The sequence below is a fragment of the Pleurodeles waltl genome, chromosome 11, assembly GCF_031143425.1.
Source record: "Pleurodeles waltl isolate 20211129_DDA chromosome 11, aPleWal1.hap1.20221129, whole genome shotgun sequence".
NCBI classification, from domain to species: Eukaryota; Metazoa; Chordata; class Amphibia; order Caudata; family Salamandridae; genus Pleurodeles; species Pleurodeles waltl.
Genome location: NC_090450.1, coordinates 598,666,454 through 598,687,248, shown reverse-complemented (window position 1 = coordinate 598,687,248; position 20,795 = coordinate 598,666,454).

The window sequence follows — 20,795 nt, the reverse complement described above, 5'->3', positions numbered from 1 at the left end:
TTTGGTGTGGTGCACTCACTATTGTCACATTTTCTTATTTTGAAGACTTTAGTAGCACTATTTTACTGCTTCATCATCAATTTTATTTACTTTCCTATTATCTGGCTTCACAAGCAGACAAATTGCAATGGCTGCGCCTTCACCATTAATTTTATCTAGTTTCCCATTCTCTGGCTTTCCGAGCACACACACTGCAGTGGCAACAACTCTTGCTTTCTGAGCCAAACTCACATCAGTCCTCTCTATACTTCCATGCTCACTACATTGCAACTGTACTACACACCGCACACAGCATTTCACTACCAGCTTCGACCTCCGCACTACTACACGCAGTCCAGGTATGGTTCTTTTTTCCCATTTTAGAGGCCTCATATATCCCATTCTGCTCACCCTGACTCTTATCTGTTGCTGTTACCTTTCCAGGTTTATCATGTTCTTGGCATCTATATATTTAACAAATGTCCCACGAAAGCACTAAATTATTGTGGCATATCATCTTCAGTTATAAAAAACACATGCGTTATTTCATACCTTAACAGTAAACTTTCTTTCCAACATTGGCACGTCAGCAGTGCCTGGTCTAACAGTATGGCCTTACACAGGCATTTTATCTTATCTAATATTGTTTTCTCTAGGTTCATTTTCTCTTTACTTTTGACTTGCTATTCTGTGCTTACTAAATTACTTGGATGTATGCGACAACCCCAGGTTGTATACAGTTCTGTTCCCTCTTTCTATGACTATATCCTTTATGCATCAGTTTTCTACTTATTAGGTACCCTTCCCCTAGCTAACTTTTTTTATTTTCTTCTTTTTTCTTGTTTCCAGTACATTTTTGTGGTCACTCCTATTTCCATGCATGCTATGAAGTGCCTCTTATGAGTAGTATTAGGTACTAGGCTTTTTTATTTTTTACTTTCCTTTCTTCTCACAATATGCCTTCATGCATGGGTATCTAGTTGGTCTTATCACGGCATACGATCTCACTATATTTTCTGCCATACTGGCTTATGTGTTCGGTTGGTCTCGCTACTTATTACATTTTGCCCTACATGTCTCAGATCTGGTCCCTTGCCTAACAGTTCGACACCCTGTATGTTTTTGTGACTTTTCATTACACTCATGATGAGGCAGCACAAGCTAACACTCAAGTAAGTTCCGTTTGTGGCTTTTCAGTCTATCGATGATGACGTGGCATATGTTAATACTCAGAATTAGGATGTGAGTGGACATACACCAACCATTTTTCCCCTTGGGATTGTAATATGGTTTGTTCAAGGTGTGCCCTGTTGAAATATGCTCTACAGGCAATATTGATACCAATTATTCTTAATATGTATCATTTGCAATCTTGATAAAGTCCAGAGGACTAAACATGTGTTGGCTGCTGTGTTGCTGAGGAATCTATGGTTTTGACTTTCTATGTAAAAATATAGCAATTCTGCTAACGTTGGACACATTATTTGAATTAACTTTGCTGTTACTTTTGCAGTGTGCTCTGGTGGTTTTCTTATAATAGAAAGCAAAGAGTGGGGCAAAACAAGGACACAACAATATAATTTAAATACACAGTCCTTAACAAAAAATACTTGTAAAACGACTTCTGTACTCATATGCAGAAGCACAGATGTATGAGTTTGGCAAAGTAATTTACCTTTCCAGTAGTATGTTTGGAAAACTGCAACATTGTACTACTTGCCATCATTTTTACTGTTTCCCCACTGTGGAATTGTATGCAAAATAAAAATGTGCATTGAGAGGGGCAGAATGGTGTACAAATACACATATTTTACCTTTTACTTTTTTTCTCCTAGGGTAAAACAATTTTCTCTGTGCACAATGACCTTCTCCTACACACCTGCTCTTTCCTTACCACTCAGGAAGGGGATTTTATCCTGCACATTTCTGAAGCAAATCTCCTACATGAACGAAGAGGAGTCTGTGAATGCAATTTGATGGGTTTGTGGGGAATCACAAACTCTCTCACAAACCAGGCCTTGATCAACCCATTTCCCACCCTTGCCTGGGACTACTATCTAATTGTATGAAACGGTGGTGCACAATTAGGAGTAGTAAAGGAATTTTACATTCAGGGTGTACTTTTTTGCATTCTGGCATGCTCAAATTAAGCCATTCTGTCTTACATATGTTTTGATCAAAAATGGCTATGTAAATTGGAGCTCAATTGTTGCTCCAATTGTAGGACTTTGGGGCCGAACTAGTCCTAAAGATATTTCCAGCAGCACATTCAGTTGTAAATGTAACTTTCCAGAAAGAAGGTGGTCACATCAGAACTGGTTTCATTTAGACTGCAGGTTTTGTGCCAGGATAAGGACTTCTGTGACAAATGAAGTGAGCCATCCAGTAAAATAAAACAGTGCAGGGTCTCACCATGTACTTCACAGAAACATGATAAAATGAGTGATAGGGAGAGACAAATATATTTTTTTAAATAGTTACTCCTTTAAGTTAAGAAATTATTGTCCCATCTCTTTCTCTGTGGATATGTTGTGCAGCTCTGTTCAAAACAGGATTTGTTTTTGTTTTTTGTTTTTTAAAGAACAGCCACTGTTCCTTAAGGTAACCAGTGTTTTTTAAAAACATTTCCTGTTTAGGAATACATTGGGAGGAACAGTTAGTGGTCCACTGGATACCTGCCTGCTTAATCTGAGGTCACTTAACAGTATTCACAAAAGGAAAGTGCTCCCTAAGGAATCAGTCACACCCTCCTTTGACTGGTTGGTCAATGGTCTGCAAATGTGATTGTGCCCACAAACTATGGATACATAGCATTGCAACTTGCTAATTAGGAGGGCACGTCCCTTTGAAGAACCTCCTAATTGCACTTTGGATTGAATCACAAAGTCAATTTTGTCAGTTGGAAAGACTGTTCCAATTTGCAACATGGAATTAGTATGTATAAAGAAGCAATTTTGTAATTGTAAACCCTGTGTTTTTGTGAGTGTCAGGGTTTCCATCACAACACAGAGTTGGCCAATTATCCCATAGATTTCTATGAGTAATCCTAGAATGACTCCCACGAAAATAAAAAAATTGTAAATGGGGACTATAATTTTTAGAATGGTCATAGATGGTGAAATTGTTAGAATCCCAGCAAAACCCAAATTCAGAATAGCAAAGCAGTTATGAGGTTTGAATACATATTTTAAGTAATAACACTGATGTGCTATATTTTAGAAGGGTGTTTTTATGTTTTTAAATTATAGCTTATCATACAGAGTTGGACAATTATCCCATAGATTTCTATGAGTAATCCTAGAATGACTCCCACGAAAATAAAAAAATTGTAAATGGGGACTATAATTTTTAGAATGGTCATAGATGGTGAAATTGTTAGAATCCCAGCAAAACCCAAATTCAGAATAGCAAAGCAGTTATGAGGTTTGAATACATATTTTAAGTAATAACACTGATGTGCTATATTTTAGAAGGGTGTTTTTATGTTTTTAAATTATAGCTTATCCCCACACTGTAATAACTGATTATTTATTTATTGTTTTTAAAAAAAAAACCTTAGCAGTGAAAGAAAGAAACCAGAACGCGATGTGTCTAGGGATGCTGTCTAGAATCCATTATATTTTCCGGGGGAACACTTAAAAAGCATTGAAGCATTTTTTTAAGTAATGTGAAATTGTAAAGGTAGATTTGCAAAACTTCACTCTGAAGATGAAAGAGCTTTGGGCTTATTTGATTCTTGATTAGTTTCTTCATTTGCATAGGAGGCCTTGCTCTTCTGTAATACTGTTTACATTTTCACTGGATTTTTAATTAGAAATGATTGTGTTTGACCTAAAACAGAGCCGTGTCCTATCTAACCTTCAAATCTGTTCACTGGTGTGAGAGAACAGGGCTGATTGCAGAGGCCCCCTAACTTTTTGCCCCCATTTTCCACTTTTTGCTGGTGTTTTCCTGACTCTGATGGTGCCCTGGGCACTGCTAACCAGTCCCAGGGCCTGTGCTCTGTGTAAAATCAGTATGCAAACTAGGATAATTATAATTGGCTAAGTCAACCTACCTATAAGTCCCTAGTATATGGTAGGGCATGGAGGTTTAGGGACCCCAGCATAGGTAGTGCCCCCATAGGTGCACCGCTGAGGTGCCCAGTGTCATTTTAAAGGCAGGCCTGCCTTGCTGGCTGCTTTTAAATTAAAGTTACATGCAAATTTGACTTTGGAATCAAAAGTAGTTCCAAAGTCTTAAACTACTTTATTTTTACATATAAGTCACCCCTAAGGTATGCCCTATGTGCCCCTAGGGCTGGGTCCCATGTAACTATAAGCAGGGACCTTATAAAAATAGTTTTATAAACCCTGGTGAGGTAAAACAGCCAAATTAGTTTTTCCCTCATTGTAGTGAATGGCCTCCATAGGCTAGAATGGGGACACTTTATTTTAATTTTAAAAATCCCCTTAAATAACAGATACCAGAAGTTTGGTATCAAATTAATTGTTATAATAAATCCCACAACTTCCAGTTATTGGATTTAATATAACTTGTTCAGGTAAAACGTTTTAAACTTTACCTGAAAAGTTGCCAACTTCAGCCATGCAGTGTTTTTGCTGCTGTGCTCTGATTGGCCAGCCTCTGGCAGCCTGGGAAGGCTGCCTTGATGCGGTGTGAAGTGGCCTGGCTCCACACAAAGAGATGTGCCTGACGGAGGAGATCTCCCCTCAGCCGATGGTGAAACAGGAAGGGGGAGGGCTGCCAAACTGGTCTTCAAAGGCAGAGAAGGACATTTGGAGCAACGCAGCAGCACCCTCACACCCTGCAAACCCAGACAATTAGGTGCCCCCTTGATTAGATTAGGAGAGGGCAGGAGAGGGGTGTATTTAGGATTTTTAGCCACACCAGTGGGTGGCTCAGCCAGATGTAACCTCCAAAAATCACTTTCAGCCAGGATGGATTTTTGAGGAACTTTGCTCCCTGGGATTGATTTTTGCCACACTTCCCAGGAAGTGGTCATCACAGGGGGAAGGGCCCTTCCCCTGACTGGAGAACCAGGACCCCCCTGCTTTTCACCCAGGAGCAAGGATAAAACTAGCAGACCTGCACCCACACCTCAGATCCCCATCACATTCCAACAAGGAAGAACTATAGGAGAAGAAGGACTGCCCTGCTGGACCCCTGACCTGCACCTGAACACTGCACTCTGGAGGAGTGCACCAGCTGCACACTTGGGCTTCACCACTAAAAGGACTTTACCTGTCTTCTACTGCTTCAAGAAGGGACTCCCTATTTGCTACAGGTACAAAGGAGCTTCCCAGAGTCCCCTGCATCAAGTCCTGCAAGCAGAGCCCAGCTGACCAGCGTCCAATGGCCATTTGAGGATTCTGACCAGGTGCATTCTGGGAATTGTCGTCCCAACTCCCAAGGAGCAACTCAGAGCTTCTGAAACCTTGGGTCAAGTTGTGGACACGTCAAGGACACAAAAGGACCTCTGGAAGAAGATCCAGAAGTTTGGAGAAGTTTGGAGCAACTCCATAAATTGAAGAGGTGCATTGTGGGAGTTGTAGTCCCAGACCCCAAGAGGCATACCAGAGCCTCTGAACCCTTGGCTGGTGCTGTGGACCACTTTCCTGAATCAAACACTTCTGAAAGTAAGTGTGACAGTGTTACCTCGTGGGTGGCCTGAACTCTGGACTTTGTTCCTTTCCAGTGTGACCTTTTTTAACCCTTTGAGCGCTAGTTGCTTCTATTTGCTAGACAGCATTAATTCTTTAAAAATTCACATCTCCGGCTCCCCTTATCCGATTTAATTCGTTTTGGTGTCATTTTAAATATGATCTATTTTTATAAATTGATTTTGGATTTTTAAACTGTTTCCTGTGTTTTATTTAATTACGGTTTTGTGATATTTGAATGCTTTACGCTTTGTCTCCTAAGTTAAGCCTTGTCGCTCGTTGCCAATCTACCAAGGGTTGAGCTAGGTTTAATTTACTGAGACCTAACTGGACCTAAGTGGAGGTTAGTGGCCTATTGCTAAGTGCAGGTACTTACCTGCCCTTACCAATAACCGATTTTATAATAACTGGATTTTCATTCTGCCTGGAACATGGATTTTCTTGAGTTGTTTTTGAGACATCCCTTGTACTATATTTTCTCTTTTGGAAGATGGTTTACTTTTTCTGAAATTACCAGTCTTTGGGTACTTTGACATGATGCAAGAAGCTCAGCTAAATCATCAAAGAAACCACAGTGGCCTATGTGTACGGCTTGCTTTAAATGTCTGAGATACCCTGTGCTACCAATATTTTTTTAAATATATATAAAGAAGAAGAAGCACTGAAACAGTGTTTTTTTTTGCCATCCAACTTCTGCTTTTTGATTTCATGGTATTTAAATGGGTTTCCAGTCATTGAATGGGCTGTCCATCAGGGCCATGGCATTTCTTGGACTGGTATTGGTAGCGAAGATATTCTAATAAAAATTGTTAATGAGAGTTCATGTATTTTGAGAAATGGACTTGTGTAGAAAATGTAATAAAGTAGAAAAATAACACACTCATTTCAAAATGTGATCAACATGAGTGGCCGCCAATGTTCACGAAGTATACCTATTGATGGTTTATTAATATGAAGTGTTGAGTATATGTTAGATCAATGTAGTAATATTGAGAGTTATGCATCATGTTAGCTTTATTAATTGTAGGCCTTAACTTAGTGGAGGTCTTGGCCTAGTTGTCCGGCCTCATGTCAAGCTGTAATTTTTTAGGTTTAAAGAAATGGCTGTCTTAGAAAAGTTTAAAAAAAGTGATTTTCCACTGTACTGTCCAAATGTGCTCATAGCTAAAAGTTTTCTCATTAGAACCGATTGCTGGAAGATGCTGTTCTTGATATGTAACATTATGAGTGTAATGTGTGTGAGACTGAATTTCTCCGGAGGAGAACAGTGGAGACACTGACTGGAGTATAAGCTGCAACAATATTGTTACCTTACAAGCCGGACGATGAGAACATTACAAGAGAAGCCAATCAGCAACGTGTGAATGGAGTAGTGGTAGAATTCATAGATTTGAAGTTTTAGTTTTATTGGACAAAGTATGAACATGCGATTCCCTGACCAGTAGGGACTTGGGAAGTAGTTTTAGGAAATGTAACTTAACATGACTGCACCAAGAGAAGATAAGCTATTCTCTCTTTTCTTGTTGAGGGGTTTACCTCTATTCTTTCGAGTTGCTTAAAGACTTTGCGTTTTCTGAACTTTGATGCTGAATCCTGATGTCTTGCTGACTGATGTGATGTCCTGATGACGAAGACTATCTTAGCTTGCCAATCCAACTGAGGAGAGGTATTCTTGCACACATATGCTTGTTATGCCTATTTGCTTTTTCTTTCTAGGTACAAACCGCACTGTTTTGATAGAGCCATAGTTAGATGTTTTCCAAATTTGTGTTAGCTAAATTGAAGCCCAACATGCTGATGCTATACTGGTATTAATTAAGGATTCTCATTAATAGAAGTTTGAGATAGGGAATAACGTTTGATGAATTTCTTTGCTGAATCTAAATGTATGTGATATTGTTTGCGCAATTGTTCTTATTATTTATTTGCACTTTAACTTTAGAATGTGTAGTAGTTCAAGCTTTGATTAGATTGTGTTTCTTTCGCAGGTTTGGACAGCCAGTGCTGTTTCTGTATGTATACCCTTTGATTTTGAGATTATCTTACATGACATTTGCATTGTTAATATAGGGAAATAAATATTTTAACTTTTACTAAAAGGTGTGGTTAATCATGACTGAGAGGTCATGGTGTGTGACAATTACTGACACTCTTGATTACCAATTGATTACTAATGTTATTGATTTTCATTGATTGTTGATGATATTGACTTAATTATAGTTTATTGATCTGCATGTTCTGGAGCTATGGTGGGAACATCTTAATTGCGAGTCAAAAGGTTCATCGACCTATTCACATTCCCTTGTAAGTTTACATATTAATGTCAGATGCGCTAACACTACCTTCTCCCCATGATCATGCTCAAGTAGTCATTTTTATACTACAGAACCAACATGACTTGTAGCTTGCAATTTAGTCACAATTCAGTCAGTGTGTGTCCTCTCTAATATATTTAATTTACTATAACAATAACATTTCAGTTGTTTTGTCTTGTGCGTTAGCCTTTATGGCAGGCTAAGGCTATTCATAATCAATCTTATAGATTAATTTGTTTTCTTTGCTGTCTTTATAGCATGTTGTTGAATTTACAGCTTTTCTGTTCACAAAAATTGCCCCTACTATGCCCCATTCATTTTTGCTAGTAAAGCCAAACATATTAGATTGCAGTGGGCACCCGAAGGCACTCGATACAGTCCTACTTCAGTCTGCTACACATTTTCCAGATGGATGTACATTTTGGTGCAGAGCCCTGTCTACAAATGGCATGATAGTAGGTAGGGCTTTTCATAATAAAATACATGGGTGGTAACATGGTAGTGCCCATATACCACTCACCGGATACCTGTGTGACGCAAAGTAGCACAAAGTATTGCATAGCACTACATTGCATTACTTTTGAACAACCTTCCTGTGGTAATATAATTTTGCTATGGAAAGTAAATCACAAACATCATGCACCAGTTAGCATCACCTTTTGTGGCTTTGTGCCAGCGCATGTTGTTTAATGTCCCCTATCATATTCAGTTTTATATTTAGTTCTCAAAGTGATACTTAGATTACTGTTTTATGATGAAGGTCTCATTAGTATTGCCTTAGATCCAGAGGTGTGATACAGTTTATTGGGTCAAGAACTTTAGACTACATCTAGCATATTGTTTGTAGCTTTTCCTAGGCATATTTTGTCCATTTCATAGGAACACATGTGTCATAATTAAAATGTATAATGGTCACAAAGCCTAGAAATTGTGCGTAATAATTTTCCCATAAACATAACTTTGGGGAACTACAATATCAGTCCATGTTATAGAGAGACCACAATCTTCAACAGAACACTCAGGGCCACCGAGGTCAACTGGTTCCTAATACAACCACAGAGGCCCAAACTTCATAGCTTGGCCTAAGCATTAACGCATGCTCAATAAATATTCTATGTCATGTGTGATAAAGATGACTAGAAAAACATACAGTTAAAATATGAAGATCTTAGGTGTCCAAGCCAGAGTTTAAGCTTCAGGGTTTGTTTGCATTCCGCAAGACTGTATTTAAGAGAAAAGTAATAATTCAATGAAAATGGATCCACTGGGTAAGTTCAATAAATGCAGCCACAAACTGCAACAAGCAATGGCCACCGTTGAGTTTGTCAAATGCCAGACACAGATGGAAGATGGAGGTCCTGATTTACAAAGGTAAACTTACACTTTTGTTTAAGTTCACAATTTTTGGGGTATTCACAAACTGTGATTTTAATTTTACTAATTATAATTTCATGGCTGCAGAGTTTCCACAGTCAGGGCTGAAAAGACTACACATAAAAAGATAAGAGAAGCATATATTTTTTTTATGTGAGGAGTCTCCATCACAAGAGCGGTCTCAGTAGCTATAAAATTACTTCTAGCAAAAATAAAATCTCAGGGTCTAATTTACAAAGGTAAACAAACGTGTGTGTGTAATTTTAATCTTTTTTTAGTAATCACAAAACTGCAATTTAACAGTAAGTTTGCAAGTATGGAGACTCAGCTGTCGGGGTGCTGAATTCAGAAAATAAAAAGATAGGCTTGTACTATCTTTTTATGTGGAGAGTCCCCCCACACACTGTGGTGTCTCTGCACTTATAAACTTACTATAAATTGCAGTTTTCTGAATACTGACCACAAGTACAATTACACGAATTTGTAACTTTAACTTTGTGACTCACGCCTGTAGTTTGTAAATAACCAAAAAATTGTAAACCTACACAAAACAAAAATCCTTTATGAATCAGGCCTATAAAGTCTAGTGATAGAACCACTCATATGTATTGTTCACCTCTTAGATGACATTGTGGATGCCACACATTTATTATTAAGACTTGCTGGTTTGTCTGTGAGGCTATTAATTATCAATCAGGGCTGACAAAGGGGAGGCCATTTCTACAAAGGAGTAAGAAGGGTCTACCAGGCATTTTGTCAAAATGTACTTTTATTTACATATGGTTCAGCTGGAAAGAATCTCACTATACATAGCACTTTGTTTAGGTAATAATCATTATTTGGCTGGGTAGCCATATAAACCACTGGAGGTCTTAGATGAGCTAGAAATTCAAACCTATCTGGTATTGTCCAAATCCACAATGACACTTTCACTCAAGGTCTGGTATGGCATCAATCTTTTTGTGCTTCTAAATTTACATGCTGTCAGGGCATCTGTCTAATACTTCCACATTATTCTGCACTCTAATATCTCCTTTTAGACAGATCAACTTGTTTTGGCGTTTCTCTGATTTTGTCCAAAACACAGTCTCGTTGAAAGATAAAAACTAAATATATTTTAGCTTGATCAAACAAACTATTTATCTAACGTATCTGTCATGATGGGGAATGCCCTATTTACCTGGGGGTTTATTTCAGCGCCAATTGTCAGATAAAGGCAGCAGAGATACTTTGTGTGGATCTTACATTTGGTGGAATTTTAATTTATCACTTTTAGTTAAAGCTAAAAATGTCTTCTTACAATGGCTTACTCTTTCTCTTCCTTTGGTAGCTGTGTTTCAGTCACCTTAGAGAGGGGCCTCAGTCATTTACGACAGTATAGCAACAATGCAGGATATATAAATAAAACATGGTTCAAATCCTGACATCCATGTTTCCAAAAGTGACATGTGCTTGATGTATGCTAATTAGATGTAACAACATTCAGTGCAACAATGTTTAAGTGGATTAATGCCCAGAGGTGCCTTACCCATTGAGCCATGTTCCATGCCACACACTGCTGTCACTTATTCATAATAAAAGAATTTATTAGTAAAATTAAGTTCAGCTTCCACTTATGCCCTCATTACAACCCTGGCGGTCGGTGTTAAAGCGGCAGTAATACTGCCAACAGGCAGGCGGAAAAAAATGGAATCACCACCACGGCGGAAACCGCCAACATAGACAGCCACTTTCACACTCCGACCGCCACAGCGGTAGAAACAAACACAGCGGCGGTCACCGCCAACAGACAGGCGGAAGACAAAGTACCACCGATTGTATTTCAAGACGCCTATCCGCCACCTTTTCCGTGGCGTCACCAACACGTTCAAAAGCACAGCGGAAACAGTACACAGAAGGGAAAACACTCACCTCTCGACAGCCAACGAGGGACCAGGACGCCATGGAGCCCGAGTTACACGTATTGCCCATGCTGGTGTATCTTCTCATCTACCAGGAGTACGAACGGCGGCGGCGACGACCACGGTGAGTACTGCACCTACAACACGGGGGATGAGAGTGACACACACATGCAACATGCAATACCCCCACCCTCACCCACAACACCACACACACAAATACATGCAGCAACATTACATACACACACACCCACCGCCTGGAAGAACGCAAGGACAAAAGGAAATGATTGTAACCAGTGTAATCGTGAAAAATCAGATAGTCAAAATTCAAATTTCTGTACATACAAATATGTACACCAACTACACAAGTCCGGATAGTGTACCAATCATTGTCCGTGGACCACTGGGCTCAAAATGCATGGGCGAAGCCCACACATGATACCTGACTCGAAACGGAGAGAACACTGCTGGGGCATCACACCAAAAATACACAGGCACCTCAGGGGGAGGGGGCACCTCAACCAGATGAAATCACGACGCCACTGCTGCACGAGGGGGCTTCATGCCCATTGCTGTATCCTGGGGAGTGCAAAGACACAGTCTCTCAAGTCTCTCAAGTGGGTGGGTTGCCCACTGCTTTATCCTGGGGAGTGCAAAGCCACAGTCTCTCAAGTCTCTCAAGTGGGTGGGTTACCCACTGCTTTATCCTGGGGAGTGCAAAGCCACAGTCTCTCAAGTCTCTCAAGTGGGTGGGTTGCCCACTGCTTTATCCTGGGGAGTAGAAAGCCAGTCTCTCAAGTCTCTCGAGTGGGTGGTTTGCCCACTGCTTTATCCTGGGGAGTGCAAAGACACAGGGGGTCATTCCGACCCCGGCGGTCAAGGACCGGCGGGGTTGGGGTCGGCGGGAGCACCGCCAACAGGCTGGCGGTGCCCCGCAGGGCATTCTGACCGTGGCGGTTTGGCCGCGGTCAGAACAGGAAAACCGGCCGTCTCCCGCCGGTTTTCCGCTGCCCTCAGGAATCCTCCATGGCGGCGCAGCTTGCTGCGCCGCCATGGGGATTCCGACACCCCATACCGCCATCCTGTTCCTGGCGGTTCGCCCGCCAGGAACAGGATGGCGGTATGGGGTGTCGTGGGGCCCCTGCAGTGCCCATGCCAATGGCATGGGCACTGCAGGGGCCCCCGTAAGAGGGCCCCACAATGAATTTCAGTGTCTGCTTAGCAGACACTGAAATTCGCGACGGGTGCAACTGCACCCGTCGCACCTTCCCACTCCGTCGGCTCCATTCGGAGCCGGCTTCCTCGTGGGAAGGGGTTTCCCGCTGGGCTGGCGGGCGGCCTTCTGGCGGTCGCCCGCCAGCCCAGCGCGAAAGCCAGAATGGCCTCCGCGGTCTTTCGACCGCGGAGCGGCCATATGGCGGTTCCCGCCAGGCGGGCGGCAAACCGCCGCCCGCTGGCCTCGGAATGAGGCCCACAGTCTCTTGAGTGGGTGGGTTGCCCACTACTTTATCCTGGAGAATGCAAAGACACAGTCTCTCAAGTCTCTCAAGTGGGTGGTTTGCCCACTGCTTTATCTTGGGGAGTGTAAAGACACAGTCTCTCAAGTCTCTGAAGTGGGAGGGTTACCCACTGCTTTATCCTGGGGAGTGCAAAGCCACAGTCTGTCAAGTCTCTCAAGTGGGTGGGTTGCCTACTGCTTTATCCTGGGGAGTACAAAGCCAAACTCTCAAGTCTCTCGAGTGGGTGGTTTGCCCACTGCTTTATCCTGGGGAGTGCAAAGCCACAGTCTTTCAAGTGGACAACAGTCTCCACTGGTTCTGGAGGGGGCATTGTGCCCAGAGTGCTTCATCCTGCCAAGGACTGAGGTAGTGGATGTGAATCTCCACTGGTTCTGGAGGGTGCTTGGTGCCCAGAGTGCTCCACGTGCAGTGTGGCCGGTACAATTCCCTCACCTGGGTGTGTGTGCCACGAGATTGGCGAGGTACAGGTAGCATGATACGCCACAGAGGCAGAGACATACCCCACACTGCTGTGGCTTCGCCTTCCACCTGCAGGTGCAAACATTGATGGAAGTCATGCCTCATGGAAGCTGCCCAGGGTCCAGGAACTCTCCTCCAGCCTCGGACGACTGACCACTGGGGATGGTAGACATGTCAGCAGTGGTGCCACTGTCTGAGTATGTCACGTGGCCGGTTGCGATGTATGCGGCGATGTCTGAGGCGGCTGTGCTTGCGGCGGTGTCTGTGGCGGCGGTTCTGGCGTCGGTGCATGGGTAAGCACCTGCTGTGGGACTCAGCAGGACGTCTCCTGCAGCCTCAGACGGCTGCCCACTGGGGAAGAGGCTGGGGACTGTAGCTGAGGCTGTAGACGTGCCGGTGGCTGTGCAGGTGGCGATGCAGGTGGCGGTGCAGGTGGCGGTTGTGGTGGTGGGGCAGCTAGCGGTGTTCGCCGCCGTACAGGTTGGTGTGGTTGTGGACAAAAGGTGTGACACTGGTCCCTCATTTGGTGCCACCATGCCCTCTCCTGACCTGCTCTTCTGCTTTTGGCCCTTCCCCACCTTTGATGGTGCTGCAGTTGTCTTGCCACTATCCCCTTTTATTTTTGCTGAGCCCTTGGTGGCTGGTTATTTCGGCTTCTCCCTCCGGGATGTGGGCACCTTTTTCACCTTAGCAGGTGGCGGAATTTCCTTGCCCTCACTATGTGGCAAACTGGCAGCCCTGATGGGTGGCGCACTCAATGACCCTGCAGTTCCTGGCACCACTGTGCCTGTGGATTTGGTGGCTGAGGTACTGGGCTGGGACCTAGAAAGCCTGGCCCTAGGGGAAGGACGGGGGGAAGGTGAAGGGAAGAGGTCAAGGGTTGCCAGGAAAGGTATTTTAGACACACTGGGATGGGAAGATGGAGGGGGTTTGGGAGTGGAGGAAGAGGTAGTGGTTGTAGGAGGTGTACGTCTGCTGAATTTGGGTGAAGGTGCAATGGCCGGAGGCTGTTGTGAGGTGGATGGCTGTTGGGTGGGTGTGTGCCTGCGTTTGTGTACTTTGGGAGGAGGGCTCACAGACACACTGGTAGAGGACACAGGGGATGTGTGAATGGTAGTGGGGGTGGTGATTGCACGTGAGCGGTGTGTGGTGATGGGCGTGCTGGTGATGGAGGTAGTTGTTGAGGATGCAGTGCATGCAGATGTGAGTGGAGACGAGACAGGGAGGGAGGAGGAGGACGTGGAGGGGTGACACAGTGGAGACAGTGGATGTTGGTGTGTCTGCATGGGGATGGTGCTGTGTGAGTGCCTGTGGGATGTGTGGTGCTTATGTTTGCCTGAGCCACTCTTTTGTGTTGATGTATGTGCATGCTGGTCTGATGGTGTGCTTGGGATAGGCTGAGGTACAGGGGATTGGGTCTGGGTGGAAGAAGTTGGGGGGGGAGGCTGGACACAAGTACAATGGCTGCCATCATTGCTGAGGCCAGAGTCTGAAATGCTCTCTGTTGGGCCACCTGCCCAGAATGAATGCCCAACAGGTATGCATTTGTTTGTTGCAAATGCCTCTCAACACCCTGGATGGCATTCAAAATGGTAGATTGCCCAACAGGGAGGGATCTCAGGAGGTCAATAGCCTCCTCACTGAGGGCAGCAGGTCTGACTGGGGCCTGGGGCGAAGGAGGTGAGCAGGCAAGGGACACATGATGAGGGGCTGCTGGGATGGCGGTGCTGGTAGGGGGGTGGCGGCTTTACCTATTGATGCTGTGGGCACAGAGGTGCCCGCCACCACAAGGGAGCTCCCATCAGAGGAGGAGTCGCTGTCACTGATGTCTGCTCCTGTCCCCGCCGTGCAGCTCCCCTAGCCCTCAGTTCCACTGTTGGCTTCAGACTCCGTTGCTTCACCCTCCAGGGCCAAGTAGGTTGCAGCTCCCTCTTGCTCCGGTGCCAATGCTCCTCCGCCTGATGAAGCTATTGCACATAAGAACAGGGAGACCACAAAATGGGGGGGGAGACAGAAATAAAACATGTTCAGTGCATGCAACACCACTACCGTTGGCAGACACAACCCACAGGAAGCAGCCCTCTGCACTACGCCATGCACTAACAGTTCCTAGAAATCTCACATGACCATGGGGTTCGAGGCCTAAGCCCAATTGCTGCACACCTGGAAGTCACAGAAGCCTGACTAGGTGTAGATGGCTCTTACCACTAGTGGGGTTGGGGTGCCACATAGCCTGCCTCACAAGGGACCTTGCCTACCAAGTTCGCCCTGGCCTAGGGGAACCCACTGCCCACCTCCCCATCCCAGACACCTTGTTATGCGCGTAGAGTCAGCTGAAGGAGAGTGTACTCACCCCCTTGTGGCTGCTTTGATGCCCTCAAGCGCCCATCCAACTCCGGATACGCCACCGCCAGGATCCGGGACATCAGGTGGGTCATGGTGCGACGGGCACCCCTTCCACGTTGGGAGGCCATCCCCAGCTGGCCCTCTGCCGTCTTCTTGCTCCAGCGGCGCATGTCCTCCCATCTTTTACGGCAGTGGGTGCTCCATCTCTGGTAGACCCCAAGGGTCCAGATGTCCTTGGCGATGACCCGCCAAATACCCTTCTTCTGGTAGGCGCTGACCCAGAGGAATGGTACAGGGGGAAAGGCAATTACTCACCTGTCCGGACTGTCATACTCATTGCCCACCAGTTCCCACCCATGCCCTGACGCACCTACACTCCCCATCTGCACATGCAGGCCTCAGCCCCCCGCCATGTATCTTCCATCCACACCACTCAAAGCAGGCATTGCCCATGCAGAATTCTCACAGTGTACTCACCTGTTTGTCTGGAGGACCGAACAGTTGCGTGTACTGGGGGAGGAACCCACCACTAGTTTCTCCAACTCCTCCGAAGTGAAGGCAGGGGCCCTTTCCCCAGGCACTGTAGCCATCGTCGCTTCCAGACAGGTCACAGCAGAACTTGCAGTGTAGGTCCTCTCTTGTTGAAGGTCAGGTATCAAGTGAGTGAACAGACAGAAAATGACGGTCACGTCCGCGACGGTGCATACCGTTACCGCAGGCGTACATCGTCATTGGCTCCTGGGACCCATAGGGCCCAATGTTAACCAATGCAGAATAGAGCTGCGGTCTTCGACCGCCCACCGCGACGGCGTACAACGCCAGCTCAGTTACCTCATATCCCCTTGTCCCACCTTACAGGTCAGGCAGCCGCCATTTCAGGGGGCCACATGGCATGGAAATAAACTGCGTCACACCTTTCTAGGCCAGGAACACAGACAGATACCAGCACATTGCGGATTAATAACGTTTCTGCAAATAACACATTGTGATACCACAGTGTTGGATGACTGTCTGCTCGTTGTTCTCCTCCATAAGGCACGTCTGCTGGGGCAGGTGATGAGATGACGACATCCTCCGGTGTACAGACCCCTGGTGGACCTGTCGACAATGGAAGAGAGACACATAATTATCACATAAATACTTGATCGTGCAACAATCCAGGAACTGTGTGCCCAGTTGGAGCCAGACCTGATGTCAGCTATCCGCCATCCGACAGGGATACCCCCTCTAGTGCAGGTCCTGTCTGTACTCCATTTCCTGGCCAGTGTTTTTTTTTAAACAACAGTGAGCGTGGCATCAGGGATGTCCCAGCCAATGTTCTCTAACGTGTTGTCCAGAGTGTTGTCTGCCCTGCTGAAACACATGCGCAGCTACATCGTTTTCCCTCAGGTGAAGGATTTGCCCACACTGAAAGGTGACTTCTATGCCCTGGGACATATCCTTGATGTCATTGATGGGACACATGTGGCATTTGTCCCCCCCCGCAGGAATAAACAGGTGTACAGAAACTGGAGGAGCTCCCATTTGATGAATGTGCAGATGGTATGTTTGGCAGACCAGTACATCTCCCATGTCAATGCCAAGTATCCAGACTCTGTGCATGACGCTTACATTTTGAGAATAGCAGCATCCCTAATGTGATGGGGCAACTCCAGAGGCACCGTGTGTGGCTAATAGGTGAGGCCAAGGTCCCAATACAGTTGACATAGGTGTCTGGGTCTGGGGTTGTCCCTAAGGATTAGTGTGTGTGTAACAGTTGTCCCTTGACATTTGCAGGTGACTCTGGTTACCCCAACCTGTCATGGCACCTGACCCCAGTGAGGAATCCCAGGACAAGGGCAGAGGAACGCTACAATGAGGCACATGGGTGAACTAGGAGGATATTCGAACGCACCTTCGGCCTCCTGAAGGCCAGATTCCAGTGCCTCCATCTGACAGGTGGATCCCTATATTACTCACCGAAGAAGGTGTGCCAGATAATTGAGGCATGCTGTATGCTGCACAACTTGGCTTTGCGACACCAGGTGCCTTTTCTGCAGGAGGATGGGCCAGATGGTGGTCTTGTGGCAGCTGTGGAGCCTGTGGACAGTGAATAAGAGGCGGCAGAAGAAGAGGATATCGACAACCGAAACAACATCATCATGCAATACTTCCAGTGAGACACAGGTAAGAAGATGTAATTGCTTCCCACATCTCATACTATTGTTGGAGCTAGCATAAGTCTGTCATTTTCACTCAGTGTATGGGCACTGACTTGTCACTTTGACTTTCCATTTCACAGATCTGGGTCCCACTTTGTGCCTTCTGCTATGTTTACTCCTGGCCTACAGCAGTGTTACATTGGTATGTGAACAAGTAAATTGACATTGCTATATTCCATAGATATTGCAATTACACATTTCTGAGAGCACCGACTGACTCCAGATTGTTTTGTGATTGAAGTGTGTTTATTCCTGTGCAAATAAGTGGAGGGGGTTGTAAAATGTGCTGGGATGATGGTGGAGGTATGTCCATGGCAGAGTCCAGTCTCTTGGTCTCACAGGTGCTTTGTCCAATGGGGCATAGGAAGGGGAGCAATGGCAGTTTAAGGTGGACAGGGTGACAAAGTGGGACATAAGGGTGACATTCAGGAGGGTCTTATTTCCTGGCGGGGGTCTTGACAATGTTCTTTGTCTTGTTCCTGGATCTCAGGGACCATTTGCGGGGTGTTTCTCCTTCTGCAGGGGGTGGGGTGCTGGTGACCTGTTGTTCCTGTGGTGGTGCCTCCTGTCCACTAGCGCCGGCAGAGGTGGAGGGCTGTTCATTGTCCAGGCTAGTGTCAGGGGCCCGTTGGCGTGCCACTGTGTCCCTCATGGTGTTGACAAGGTCTGCCAGCACCTCTGCAATGGTGACCAGGGTGGTGTTAATGGACTTCAAGTCCTCCCTGATCCCCAGGTAGTGTTCCTCCTGCATCCGCTGGGTCACCTGAAACTTGGCCAGTACCGTGCCCATGATCTCCTGGGAATGGTGGTAAGCTCCCATGATGTTGGAGAGTGCCTCGTGGAGAGGGGGCTCCCTGGGCCTGTCCTCCCCCTGTCGCACAGCAGTCCTCGCAGCTTCCCTGTTATCCTGTGCCTCTGTCCCCTGAACCGTGTGCCCACTTCCACTGCCCCCAGGTCCCTGATTCTCCTGTGTTAGTGGGGTTGCCTGGGTTCCCGGTAGTGGTGGACACACTTCTGATTGACGTGTCCTAGGGACAGAGGGATTGGCCCGCTGGGTCGGTGCTGTGGTGGTGTTTCCTGAGGGGGGAGGCTCTGTGGTGGTTTTAGAGTGTGTCAGGGGAACCTACTGTCCCAAGGTCCCTGATGGGCCGGGCTGGTCATCTTAATCCAGGCGTTCAGAGCTGCTGTCATCACTGTGGGTCTCTTCTGTGGGGGGACTGGATGTTGCTGGCACCTCCTGTCCGGTGACGTTGGGTATGGGTCCTGTTGGGGTGTAAATGTATAGTTATTGTATCTGTGTGTGACATCTTGTGCAATGGGTGAGTGACCATCTACTCCTGTGCTTGCATTATTGGCTTGGTCCTTGTGTGATTGGTAATTTTGGGGCATGAGTGAGTCTTTGTAGTGGACATGCTTTGGTGATGGGTGTCCATGCATTGGTGTTACACACAGGGCTTGATTTTGGGATGTGTGGGTTGTGTTAGTGGGGTATATGTGGGTTGTTGGGGTGATGGGTGTAAGAGTAAGGGTGGCGGTATGTGATGGCATGCAGGTGGGGTGTGGGGGATAAAGTAGTAAAGATATGTCTTACCAGAGTCTAGTCCTCCTGCTACTCCTGCGAGGCCCTCAGGATGCATAATTGCCAAGACTTGCTCCTCCCATGTTGTTAGTTGTGGGGGAGGAGGTGGGGGTCCACCGCCAGTCCTCTGTACAGCAATCTGGTGTCTGGATACCACGAACGTACCTTCCCCCGTAGGTCGTTCCACCTCTTCCTGATGTCATCCCGTGATCTTGGATGCTGTTCCACTGTGTTGACCCTGTCGACGATTCTCCGCCATAGCTCCATCTTCCTAGCAATGGATGTCTGCTGCACCTGTGATCCGAATAGCTGTGGCTCTACCCGGACAATTTCCTCCACCATGACCCTGAGCTCCTCCTCAGAAAATCTGGGGTGTCGTTGAGGTGCCATGATGTGGTGTGGTTGATGTGTGAGGTGGTGTGTGTTGTGATGTGTGGGGTGATGTTTAGGGGTGTGTGGTGTTTTGTGCATGGATGTGTATGTGTGATTTTGTTGTGTAGAAGTCACCTTTCACTATAGGCAAATCCTCCAGCTGACGGAACACGATGTAGCTGCGCATGTGTTTCAGCACGGCAGAAAACACTCTGGACAACACGTTGGAGAACATAGGCTGGGACATCCCTAATGCTATGGCCACTGTCATCTGAAAAGACCCACTTGCCAGGAAATGGAGTACTGACAGGACCTGCACTAGAGGGGGGATCCCTGTGGGATGGCGGATAGCTGACATCAGGTCCGGCTCCAACTTGGCACACAGTTCATGGATCGTGGCATGGTCCAGTCTGTAGGTCACAATTACATGTCACTCTTCCATTGTCGACAGGTCCACCAGCAGTTTGTACACCGGAGGATGCCGCCATCTCCTCAACTGCCCCAGCGGACTTGCTCTATGGAGGAGAACAGTGAGAAGAGGGTCAGCCAACACTGAGGTACGAAAACACAACTTTATTGCACATATTTTTCAATCCGCTATGTGCCTGTCTTAGTGTGTATGCAAGGCCTAGATATGTGTGACGCATTTAAAATTAATGCCATGTGGCCCCCTGAAATGGCGGCTGCCTGACCTGTAAGGTGGGAAAAGGAGATATGAGGTAACTGCGCTGGCTGTATACACTGTCAAGGTAGGCGGTCGAAGACCGCGGCGCAATCCTGCATTGGTTAACAATGGGCCTTATGGGTCCCAGGAGCCAATGACGATGTACGCCAGCGGTGATAGTACGCACCGCCGCGGATGTGACCGCCATTTTCTATCTGTTCACTCACTTGATACCTGATCTTCAACAGGAGAGGACCTACACTGCAAGTGCTGCTGTGACCTCAGTCTGGAAGCGACAATGGCTCATGTGTCTGGGGAAAGGGCCCCTGCCTTCACCACAGAGGAGTTGGAGAAACTTGTGGATGTGGTCCTCCCCCAGTACACGCTACTCTACGGTCCTCCAGACAAACAGGTACACTGTGAGC